Here is a 12,590-nt window from a genome sequence, read left to right on the forward strand (position 1 = left end):
GTGATGAGAACCTTCCCTTATTTGGTAAATTTAGACACTACCACAAATGAAAGGAACAAATCCATTTTCCAATACTGCTATCAATGGAATCATATAAACAACAATTTTCCACAAACGCCATTGTAAGGATACTTAGAATAAATGAAATCAAAAATTTCCTTTTATTTAAAAAACATTGCGGAAAAACTTATCCGTACAGTGCAAAAGTATATGGAAAACTTTGTTGTTATCTATTCCTAAGCAATATATCATAACTCCTAAGTAACAACTCAAAATTCTGATCACCGAACCATGCGATTGAAATCCATTTTCGTGATTAGAATCAGCATATACTTCCTTTAAGTTTCTTCACTTTTATTTGATTTTTAAAACATCAACATGTGACCCAGTCACATTATGTAATAAGAATCTCAGAATAGAAACTTAACAGAGTTAGATAGTGGTCTTTACCTGAAGTAGAGTCAAACTTGTTGACTTGATTAACCTTATGATCTTTCAGGTAAATAGGCAGCTTTGTAATCAATGCCCCTTCCTTTGGCAAGAGAAACATATGGACTTTTTGGGAATGGAGAATGGGACTATCACAAACTTGCCTTTCTCTTTACCATTTGGTCAACCGATTTGACTATGGTCAATCCCTTTCCTTGGGAAGAGAAGGTTTTTCTAGATATCCAATGTTACCATCGTCAATGTGCATTAGGAAGTTGATCTCCTAATCAATTTGCTTTACTAGTCCTCAAATCATTGCTGATTCAGCAGCACCAAGCAAATAGATAAGATCATTAAGGGTCATGTCATAGTCTGTTTCATAGTAGTTCCAAAGGAACTCACTATGTGACTTAGAAGGTGATTGAACAACCAACTTTTCTCACGACTTTGACACCTAACTCTCCCGACTTGTCCATATGTGACTTCATCTCCAAGATGCGATCACACATAGACCTTGCTTGCCAATAGGGTTTGAGTGACCTTGAACTTGTGGGTTAGGGAGAATAATTGGAGGAGGTGGAGGAAGTGAAGTTCCAAAAGATTTGGGAAGATCATAGATGTCTGAACTAGACATCTTTTGGGAGATATTCAAGATAGTTGATCTAAAGTCCTTAATATAACACCCAATATGAAATATTAAGGTTAGGACCCAACACCATACTTTTATAACTTGGAAGAGGGATGCCATAATCCAAGATATAAAATATTTGAGGGTAGGTGAATGACGATTCACCAATTTCTACCATGAAAATGAAATAATTTAATTAGGTTTTACTTGGATTTAAAGCTCCTAGATCTTTTGAGATTCATTGAACTGTTCAATGGCATGTTTCAATCTCAAGTGTGCCCTTCATGTTTTGTGATTGGGATGCCGAGGATCACAAAACAAGGTGTGAAGTAACCATGCAAATATACTTGGTACCCTTAATATTTACCCCTCAATCGATGTGACGGTTAACCACCCACTCTCTATCGATACTACGATAAACATTAAGTTACCCTTTGCCTACCTTGTTAAATCAAGATAGTGTATCGGTTAACCACACGCACTCCACTAACCGACTTAAGCAAAGTGCAAAGTGTAATTTCATGGATTAGCACCTTATTCACTTTTTCCTAATGTAACTAAGATTGAGAATTTATAAAAGGTTTAGTTACTTAGTATTTATCATCAGTACTTGTAATTAAGGGAGAATTATAGTCCTTGTCCTACCCGTTCGGCTAACGACCCTCCACCAGTCAAGGAAGCGGTGGGTGAGAGTGGACACCCATTAAACTGTCTTTTTATAGGCAGTAACCTTATACCCCCCTTATAGACCGGCTTTGTGAACGAGGCCTACTAATGGTAAGACTGACTTGCTCTTATACACACACACACACACATATATATATATATATATATATATATATATATTATTAACTTATAATACTATAAAGTATAAGGGTCGAATTTTAACTTGTAAAATTCTAAGGGCTTAACTTGGAATTAAAGTATTCACAAGGGAGAACTTTACAAATTCCAAAACTTGAGGGCAAGTTTTGAAACTATTCAATTCCATAACTTATGTGTTTAAAGTAGTTTTAATTAAAAAACTCTTCAAGTTCCATAACTTGAGGACAAGTTATGGAAGACTTTAAACTATTAAAAGAATGCGACTTTTCTTTATTCTTAACATATGGACATATTTATGAGTCTAATGAATCTTAAATGTGACTTTTCATATAACTTGAGGACAAGTTACAAAAACACATTTTAGAACCAAGTCTTAAATTAATTTGGATTGAAAACAACAATTTCACATAATTTTTCTATTAATCTAAGCAACTCATAAGAACAAGATAATTCAAATCAAACTTTTTCATGTAATTAGCCTAATCCTTAAAATAATACAAAACATGAATCTATTGACAATTATCTTTGAAATTGGATTAGAATGAACATTACCACATCAAAAACAAGTTTATAGGTTCAAAAACAGCTTAGGGTAATGATTCTAGTCCAATTCCAGCCTTAAAAGTCAAAAATATGTTGTCTGGGGGTCCTACTCGTCGAGTGTATGAATCTACTCGATGAGTAGGATGAGTTTCTTCATGGACTCGGCGAGTCCAGTGCCCAGACAACCCGAAAATCGACTTTTTCAACATTTTTCAGCACTTTGCAGCAAATATAATTGAAAACAAGCCTAGGCTTTGATACCACTGTTGGGTTATGAGCATTCTAACACTCCTAAGTGTACATGCAACCCTAAATACCTTGGATCTATGTTTTCTCTATTATACATGCAAATATGAATATTCCAAGGTATTACCCTAACTAGCATACAATCTTTTGATACTAGAATAATAAACTAGATATAAATACATACCTTGTTGATGTAGCTTAACTCCATGAAGCTTGAGAGCCTAGTGCCCCAAGTGTGACACCTAAAATGGTTCACACAACATCAAATGCACTTGGAATAACTTAGAGAGAAATGATACACTTCATGAAATCGGCTAGCCCTCACCATTCCTTCATAGTCTCTCATGGGTGGCCGATTTTGACAAGAATAAGATGCTTATATAGTGTGTCACAATTAGGGTTACACCATGTAAACCCTAATTGTCATGGCCTTTCATTTCCATGATCCATGGGTACAAAAACACCATGGAGCATCCTATGGGTTTTAGCCCAACTTGATAATCCATGGAGCATTAGCCCACTATACAAGTATGGATGATTTACACAATCAACCCATATATTTAATTAGTCTCCTTTTGATCACTTAATTAATTCCAAATTAATTATTGATCAATACTAATTAAATAATATTATTAATATATTAGAACTTATAATATATTACCAAACCTTAAGTGTTATTTCTCTCATTTTAGTCTATCCAAATGCATAATGCCATGCAACCCAAATGGACCATGCCGAGTCGGGTTGAGTACATACCAAATATAGTTATGGACTTAGACACTAATCCAACAAGTGGTTCCTTCACCGCTTGACTCTTGAAGCTATTCAAGATCAATTTGCCTCGCACTGTCCTCTTGGCATGTGAGTTCTCTTTCGTGGAAAACCCCTCTCCTTGCTACGAGGACCACATTATCACTATGTCTGTAGAAAAGATATCCAAAAGATTTTTGTGGGTAGCCAATGAAAATACACCGCTCACTACAAGGTTCAAGCTTGTCGTGAGTTTCTCGTCTTATGAAAGCCTCGCAACCTCAAACCTTGATATGTGCCAGCGTGGGAACCTTCCATGTCTACATTTCGTGATGTGTTTTGACAACCTTCTTAGTTGGGACTAGATTAAGAATATGGGTCGCAGTCTCCAAGGCATACCCCCAAAATGAGATAGGCAACGAAGCTTGACTCATCATGCAACGAACCATGTCCACCAAGGTTCGATTGTGCCTCTCAGCTACACCATTAAGCTATGGTGTCCTAGGTGGCGTCAATTGGGAAACAACTCCACATTCCTTAAGATAGTCGTGGAACTAGATACTAAGATACTCACCACCCCTATCGAATCTAAGCATCTTTATCTTCCCGCCCAATTGATTCTCCACTTCTTGCTTAAACTCTTTGAACTTTGCAAATGTTTCCGACTTGTGCTTGATGAAGTAGATATACCCATATCTGCTATAATCGTCAGTGAACGTAACGTAGAAGCGGTTGGCATCCCTTGTGGTGGATATGAAGGGCCCACACACATCTGTGTGTATGAGATCCAACAATCCCTTACCTCTTTCACAAGTACTAGTGAAAGGTGATTTATTCATCTTTTCAAGTAAACAAGATTCGCACGTGTCATCTGAATTTAGGTCAAATGACTCCAAGACTCCATCCTTTTGGAGTTGGGCTATGCATTTCATATTGACATGTACAAGATGACAATGCCATAAGCATGCCTTGTCTAAACCATTAGATGAATTGATATGCAACATATTATTTCCTATGCTGTCTACAACCATCACAGTTTCATATACACCATTACAAGGCAATGCTTCAAAATATAAAGTACCATTATAGAAATCATTAATAGAACCAACTTCATTATTAAATGAAAATCTAAAACCTTGTCTGTACAAACCATGAAAAGAAATAATATTCCTCGTCATCTCTGACTAGTAGCAACAATCATTTAATTCTAATTCTAACCCACTACTATGCACTAAAGAGTAAATCCCGATCTTGGTAACAGGAGACGATTTCCTATTCCCCATTATCAGGTTCATCTTCCCATGCTACACATCCCTACTTCTTCTTAGCCGTTGCAAATCAGAACAAATGCGAAAACCATATCCTGTATCAAGGACCCAAGAACTAGCATGTCATGAGTTATTAGATTGAATAGTATAAATACCTGCAAATGAGGGCTTTATCTTCCCATCCTTGATGTCCTGCAAGTATTTTGGGTAACTTCGTTTTCCAATGCCCTTTGTCGTTACAGTAGAAGCACATTGCTTCTTTAGGATATGATGAGGGAGTGGCAAAATCGACTTTACCTTTGGATCCATTTGAAGAGGATACATCATGGGACTTTCCCTTGTGGATATTAGAGGGAGATTTCCTCTTTTTCCCTTTACCATGTCCTATAGTGAGGACCGGGGCAGCAGCAGTAGGGGTCGACTCGACAACTTTGCCTTTAAGTCCACTTTCAGCAGTTCTCAACAAACCTTGAAGTTTGCTCAAAGTGAATTCCTCCTTGTTCATATGATAAGTCATCTTGAACTGATCATAAAAAGGAGGTAAAGAGTGTAGGATTATATCAATCCTTAATGCTTTGTCAAAGTTGACATTCAACTTGAGCAGACGATCCACATACCTTTGCATCCTTTTCAAGTGGCTCGTGATGGACTCTCCATCTTTCATCGTGGTTGTTATCAGCGAGGCGACAATCTCGTACCTTTCTTGACACGCGCTTTGATGGTACTTTTCCATTAAATCCTGGCACATGTCATAAGGCCATTAGTCCTCGTAGAACCACTGTAGCTCAGGAGTCATAGTGGCTACCATAATACACGACACCTTTGTCGCGTCTTTTTCATGAGCCCTATACTCAACTATTTGTTCAGTAGTAGCTTTGGTTTCATCTATCTCTTTGAGTTCTTTGTCGATGACGTATTCTTTCTCCTCGTATCGTAGGGTCATACGAATGTTGTGAATCCAATCATTGAAATTGGATCCATCAAAGGTGACCCTGCCACAAATGTTCAATAGAGAAAAGGAGCTTGAGGAGTTAGAGTTCGATTTAGAAGCGTTTTTTGAGCCAGACATCTGAAAAAGAAAAGGAACAAAGTTTTGATTTGATAAAAGATCCTTAATATAACACCCAAATGAAAATTAAGGCTAGGACCCAACACAATAATTCACAATTCGGAAGAGGGATGCCGTAATCCAATTACAAATTATTTGAAGGTAGGTAAATAACGATTTACCAATTCCACCACGAAAAATAAAATGAAGAATTAGGTTTTAAATGAAATGAAATTCCTAGATTCTTTTAAGATTCATTGAACTTTTCAATGGCATGTTTAATCTCGATTATGCCCTTCAAGTTTGTGACTGGGATACCGAGGATCACAAACAAGGTGTGAATAACCATGCAAATTATCTTGGCACTCTCGATGTCATCTACCACCTAATCAATGTGCCGATTAACCACACACGCTCCATTGATCTATGGTAATTCGCGAGCTACCCTTTGTTACCCTTGTTAGTCCAAGTTAGTGTGCCGGTTAACCACGCACGCTCCACTAACGACTTGGCAAGGTGCAAAGTGCAATTTCATGGACTAGCATCATTTTCACATTTTTCCTAAGGTAACTAAGATTGGGAATTTATAAAAACATTTAGTTACTTTATTATATTCACTATACTTATTAATGAGGAATTAATGTCTTATCCTACCCGTTTGGCTAACGACCCTCCACTAGTCAAGAGTGCGGTGGGTAAGAGTGGATACACAATGACGGTCATTTTATAGGCCGCTTCCTTAAACACCCTTTATAGAGTAGCTTCGTGAATGAGGTCTACTAACGGTAAGACTGACTCATCTTATACATATTAATCTTTTAATATTATAATTGTATAAGGGTTGTATTTTAAACCTTTTAAAACACTAGGGTTTTAGAATTTAATATTTAAAAATTAAGACTTTTAATCAAATTTTAAATTCCAAAACTTGAGGGCAAATTTTGAAACTTTTCAAAACTTCTAGATCATATTTTAAATAATTAAACTAATCACATAATTTTAGACATTATCTTAAAATTTGACCATTATCGTTAAATTAGATGAGGATATTCATTACCATATCAGAAAATTCGAATTTAAACACTTAAAACAATTTAAGGTAATGATCCTTATCTAATTTAGGCTTGTAATCCAAAAAATATGCCAACTGACGAACAACTTGTTGAGTCAGGGCATGGATTCATCGAGTTCATCAGGCAGTGAACAAAAAACGATTTTGTTTCAGCTTTGGCAAAACACAATAGCATCAAATATAATAGAAAACACCCTAATCTTTGATACAATTGATGGGTTTTGAGCATTACAATATTCTTATGGTACACATGCAACCCTAATTGCTTTGGATTTATGTTTTTCTCAAGTTATACATGCAAATTAATTTTCCAAAGCAAGAACCCTAATTCTAAGATATAAAATCGAAATCTAATCATATTAGGGTTAGAAGAATACCTTTCTTGTTGATTGTTTGATCTTGATCTTCAAGAGCTTAGTGCCTCAAGTGTTACACCTCTAATGGAGTCACAAACACCACTTAGCAATGGATGAACAAGAGAGAGAGAGAGAGAGAGGTGGAGGCTACAGGATTTTGGCCAAGGTTTCTTTTAGTGAATCAAGTGGCCGATTTCATGAGCCTTGGGGTTCCTTTTATAGTTGATTGAAAACCCTAATTCCCTTGCTTAGGCCATAAGCAATCCACAGACCCCCACATGACAGGCCATGGATGAAAACTCTATGGACTTCCCATATTTTCGTCCACCTCTTATAAATATGATCCATTAGCCCAAACTACAACTATTACTGATTTACATAATCAGTCCCCATACTTTTAATTAGTTTCTTTTGATCACTAAATTAATTCCAAATTAATTTATGATCAATACTAGTTAAATAATATGATTCATCAATTAATATATTATTCTTATAATATATCAATAAATCATTAATTAACCACTTTATCCATAATTCATCCTATCAAATTGCTATGGTGAAGGCAACCAAAAGGACCATGCTACTATCGGGTAAAGTACATACCAATTATAGTTATTGTGACATCCTCAATTTCACGGCCAGAAAAGACCGATTTGTTTATGCTTTGTTTTATAAAATCAGAGTAATCCTTTGATTAAAAGAGTTGCAGAATTTGTTCCCAAAACAAAATATAATAATATTTATCAAAACATTTCTCAAAGAGAATGTATTTTCATTAAATAACAAAATCTCCGGATGTCATGTTCCGATACAAACACATAAGCATAAACAGAACTTACATTATTTACACTAAAGATTTTACATCTCCTTTAATCTCTCTGTGAAATATATCTTCGTATTGATACCTGTGATACAAAGAAAACTGAGTGTGTCAGGCTTGGGAGCCTGGTGAGCATATAGGGTTTTCAACCCATAATAATATAATTATTATATTCAGTTATCAACCAATCAATTCAAATACCCACCCCCATTATCTCCATTTATTTCTTAAAGATTTATCCTAAGAACCGATTACCCTTCTCCCATTCATTCCTAAGGATTGCCCTAAGGAACTGGCACAAAGTCTAGTGCTACCAAGGTTCTTAGATTACCTCTGGTTAACACGCAATTCACAATAATTAATGAACACCTAGTTCAAGAACACCTAATGAACACTTAGTTCCAATATTACCCAATGAACACCTAGTTCACAAACACTTAATGAACACTTAGTTCAAATATTACCCAATGAACACCTAGTTCACAAACACTTAATGAATACTTAGTTCAAATATTCCTGATGAACACTAAGTTCAAATATCTAATGAACACTTAGTTCGAATATCCCTGGTGAACCCAATCACCTAAGGAACACAGAGTATGAAAGCTCTTAGTTCAAACAACGTGATAATAAAGTATATATCGATCCTACAAAACCACTAATATCATAAACACATTTAAATTATATTTCTAAAAAAGAATATATACCATCTCGTCGATCCCCACATACTGACCCTATACTATGATCTTACGAGACCTAGCCTAAGGAATCGATATGAACAACAAACTGACGAAGCTGCTTCAGAAATTCCCTGGCAGCGAACGAGGATCAATAAAGACATCAAATGAGGGGAATGGAATAAGTTTCACCACGAACCTTCGTTCGTAAAATAAAGAACCACAAGACAGTTAAGTCAGGGGTAGTTATCTAGATAACAATGCCAAGGCGTGGTTCGACTACCATGAGGTATTATACCTCCAGACTCTACCTATCCCAACATCGAACTTTGCCTAGCAGTGGCCTGAATACATGAGGTATTTCACCCCCAGACGCACCCTATCCAGCAATATAACACCAGACATAACTAGCAGTGGTCTATTACCGACACACTTTATTAGGCAGTCTACAAAGTTCCCTTAATTACTTCGTGAAAGAAAACGCTGACATATGAAGCTCGGTCGATCACTTCATAAAAGAAACGCTAAATCCAAAGCTCTCTCAAAATAAAAGTATGGGGAAATACTACTAGAGTACTCCCGTACGCTCCCGTAACAGAAACACGAAATTGTCAAAAAGACTTTGTACATGATAGTACTTGTGGCACATTATAGTACTCTGGTATGCGAAAGACTCGTACCCGAGAACATAATAGTAACCTGGCACAAGCAGCACCCAAGACACAGAGCTTTGAAAAATACTTCGTACATAAAATGTACTTTTGTACGTAGGACGTACTCCACCAATCATCAATCTCACCCCACACGTACTCTTAATAAGAGACTACCCAAATTCCAATCTTAATTGAACTAAACATCCCATTTAAGTCTTAACCCATCACTAGGCAAACCTACAATGTTTATAATCAATTTTTTTTATACTATCTCCGTTTAGGAAACGCTAACTAGTGTATACTTAACACAAGGTTTTAAGTAATAGTATCATATATACACATCTTAACACATATTGAACCATATCTGATTCGCACGTTGTCTATCATCAAATATATCTAACCCGTATTTCGGACAATAACATATACTTCACATACATATGTATATTTCATACTTTAATCAATACTCGTATTAAAATCACGTTCCTAAAAAGGGACTATACACATGATACCTTATCGAATGAACACGTAGTTCAAAAATACATAATCCGTACTCCCGGATCTTAAATTTGCCTCATTACGTAATCCATATTCCCGGATCTAAAACTAACCTCTTGATCTGATCCATACTCTCGGATCTAAAACTAACCTCTTAATCTAATCCATACCCTCAGATCTAAAACTAACCTCTTGACCTGATCCATACTCTCGGATCTAAAACTAACCTCTTGATCTGATCCATACTCTCGGATCTAAAACTAACCTCTTTATCCTTTTATCCTATACCAACAATATCATCTACCCATGTTCTACCCAACATATTTGTAGATATAAAATACATATACAGTTTAACTCATTAAAACCTATATAATTCATCCATTCCACAATCATCTTAAATAAACAATAATATATACACATATAGCACGTATTTCATAACAAATACTTAATATTTATGTGTGAGAAGAAAGTGACCACACACTCACTTGATCAGAAGATGATCGGACAACATTACGACTTGTAGAAGTAGTATTCTTCGGTAGATCTGGAAGATCTTCACAAAAATTGGCTTCTCGCGGGCAGAGCTTCGACTCGGGAATTTCACTTCTCGAGATCTTCGGGCTTCGGGACTTGCTTCGGGTCTCAGGATGATACCGGGGCTTCGGGGGGTTAAAATAGGGCTTAGAGAGAGTATCAGGAGTGGGAGAGTAAGAGATGAGCAACCAAACTCGGCTGACCCTTGATTTCTATTTATAAGGTGAATTTTCTGGGTTCACCTCGTGAGTTTCTAATATTCACCTCGTGAACTGGCTCACCTCGTGAGTTTCTAATATTCACCTCGTGAGCTTGATATGTCATTGCGTTCGTCATGGCCACTTGCCCTGGAGGACATCCATCATCTGTTCACCTCGTGAATTTCTAATATTCACCTCGTGAGTTCTGATAGTTTTGGGGTTTCGCACCCCGAACTTCAGAAATTCATAACTTTCGCTTACGAACTCCGTTTTCGACGTTCTTTATATCCACGCGTAGGTAAAAACAAGATCTACAACTTTCATTTAGACTTAGTTGGCTAATTTTGACTTTAATTTTAATATATTATTTTTAGTAGGCCGGGACAGGAAAACTCCGTTCAAAACTCATAACTCCTTCATCTGAATTCCGTTTTCGTCTGTCTTTTTGTCGTTATGCTACTATTAACGAGATCTTCGATTTTCGTTTAGGTTGTGTCGGCTAAAAACCGCTCGATCCCAAATCGAGTATTCGGGCTGCATACTGCTATTGCTGAAACTTCGAAAAATCATAATTTCCTCATACGAAGTCAGATTTAGACGTTATTTTTATGCACACTCTCGGTTTAACGTATTCTATGACTTTAATTTAGATCACTAAGGCCAAATATCGCTCTAACGTAAATTCACTATTTACGTCGCGCTGTGTCGTGTCGGTTCTGTCGCAAAACTTCGACATGTCATAAATTCTTCGCTATAACTCGGATTTCGGCGTTTTTTATATGTACGGAATCCTTGTAACATATACTAAAACTTAGTTAAGATTACCCCTTATAAATAATCTTCCATCAAAAAGTCATTTTTGATGCTTATCGTCTCTAAATTGAATAGCCCGGATCTACGAGCGTTATAGTTATAGGCTTAGACACCTAATCCAATAATAAGGACCAAGAAAACCCTAAGAGATTTTGAATTTCAGATAAAGATATTAGAACTTTATAAATCAAAACCACCTTTAACATTAAGGATTTCATGCAAATGCATAAGCAAAACACCGACTTACTACCGCAAACATACACTCATTGCCTACAATCCCAACCGACAATCTGTTGCCTGGCATGCCTATATCCAAGGAAAACAGACCCTTGATCGCCTCACTAAGCATTCATACCACATCAATCCTCATACGTGTTCCCACATTGCTATGTTGCTACCAAACACCGCATCCAACTAGTCCCCATGTTGGTTTTACACCCCAACTCTGAAAGTCACAAGCCTATTCACTCCTTCTTGGAACACTATCAGGACATAATCTTTGACATAGACAACGACATTCCAATCCATCTGTCAACCACTTAGCTTCCAGCTGCCTAACCGACAATCTGTTACTTGACCTGCCTATATCCAAGGAAAACAGACCCTTGATCGCCTCACTAAGCATCCATACCACATCAATCCTCCTGCGCGTTCCCATGCTGTCATACTGCCACCAAACATCATAAGCAACTAGCCCCCATGTTAGGTTTACACCCCACCTCCGAAAGTCACAAGCCTGCTCACTCCTTCTCGGAAAACTGTTAATACATAATCCTCGACATAAACAACGACATTCTAATCCATCTGCCAACCACTCGGTTTCCAGCTGCAATCCTCAAACCGATCATAACAATCGTTTCCTTATTGAGGCCTGCGACACAAATGCACGACCTTGAGCAAGGCCCTAGAGACCTTAAAACCAACAAATTCACCTAGGTATACACCAATCAACTCAACTAACATCGCCCCTTAGGCCCAAAACAATTACCAGACCCATCCTCATGCTTGAACATCATAACCAAAAGATTGACAGATATGGAACTAGTGCCACAAATCATGGTATCAAACCATGTTATCTTCCCCGATCAGCTCCTTATAATCTTCGAATTTTTTCCCGATTCAAGTATGGATCCTGTGCTTCTAGTAGTATGGGCCCAATACTACCTTTCACACCTATCCATACTTTCCTCAAGAATCATCACGGGTCCTCTAAGTTACATACTCATAATAATA

The sequence above is a fragment of the Lactuca sativa genome, chromosome 4, assembly GCF_002870075.4.
Source record: "Lactuca sativa cultivar Salinas chromosome 4, Lsat_Salinas_v11, whole genome shotgun sequence".
Classification (NCBI taxonomy): Eukaryota; Viridiplantae; Streptophyta; class Magnoliopsida; order Asterales; family Asteraceae; genus Lactuca; species Lactuca sativa.